We start from the raw sequence: 860 nt of genomic DNA, 5'->3' as shown, positions 1-860 counted from the left end.
AGCAAACAATTCTGCCAGTTCGCTGTCATTGAATGGTTCGCTATCATTATATTAAATACACAAAAGGCGGCAAATTGACAGACTCGTTGCCATTCCGGACGAAATGCTTAGCGGCGTTTCTTCTGACTTTACGATCTGGGTTCAAACACACCGATGTGTTCGACTTTGGCTTCCCTTCTCTCGGGGTCAATGAAATAAGTACTTGTCGAACTCTGGGTTCGATGTAATCGACTGACCGCGTCCCCTAAAAAGTTTTGTGCCAAAATTTGAAACCAATATATTAAATACCGGTTAGTACATATACTGAAATTGGGATGATACAGAGAAGATTAGCATGGCTTCTGCACAAGAATGACACGGAAATTCATGCAGCATTCCATATTTTTTATCATAGTTGTGCTCCAGCATGAACGCAGCATTTTTATACGTCTGTATCTATATCGTTTGATGTGTCCTCTATTTTATTTTTTGGTTGGCTAAGATGTGGGAAAGATTTAGCTGTTAACTCTAGGGGATCAAGCGACTGAATGACTGTTCCTCCGTTGATTCGTGTTTTTCCTTCTGATGTTACGGACCGTCAACTATATCGTGACTGTTGTTGTGGGAAGGGAAGTGTTGCCTCCGAGCAAATTTGCTGAATGGTGGATGACAGTGGTAAACATTGTCCAAGTGAACGGGTTTGCTCTGAGCATGCGCCTGGAGATTGAAGGAGAACAAATGGCATAAAACGTTTGACTTTGTCATCAGCGTACGTATTGTTTTGATAGGATTTCCCATCATCAGCCTACGGATGTCTACTTCCATTTGGAAAATTTTTGTTTGTTTGATTTTCTTTTGTCATTTCACTTGTTTACATTATA

At 40.6% G+C, this 860-nt stretch overlaps 1 non-coding gene across 1 annotated transcript; it reads left to right on the top strand.

The window, feature by feature from the left end:
- Positions 1-277: 277 nt before the first annotated feature.
- On the top strand, positions 278-386 carry LOC128249228 (U6 spliceosomal RNA). The gene has a single exon (XR_008265343.2). It is a non-coding gene; the product is annotated as a U6 spliceosomal RNA (small nuclear RNA).
- Positions 387-860: the final 474 nt, after the last annotated feature.

This window comes from Octopus bimaculoides, chromosome 12 (assembly GCF_046866305.1).
Source record: "Octopus bimaculoides isolate indiv1 chromosome 12, ASM4686630v1, whole genome shotgun sequence".
Lineage (NCBI taxonomy): Eukaryota > Metazoa > Mollusca > Cephalopoda > Octopoda > Octopodidae > Octopus > Octopus bimaculoides.
This window is presented reverse-complemented; position numbering and strand designations above follow the sequence as displayed.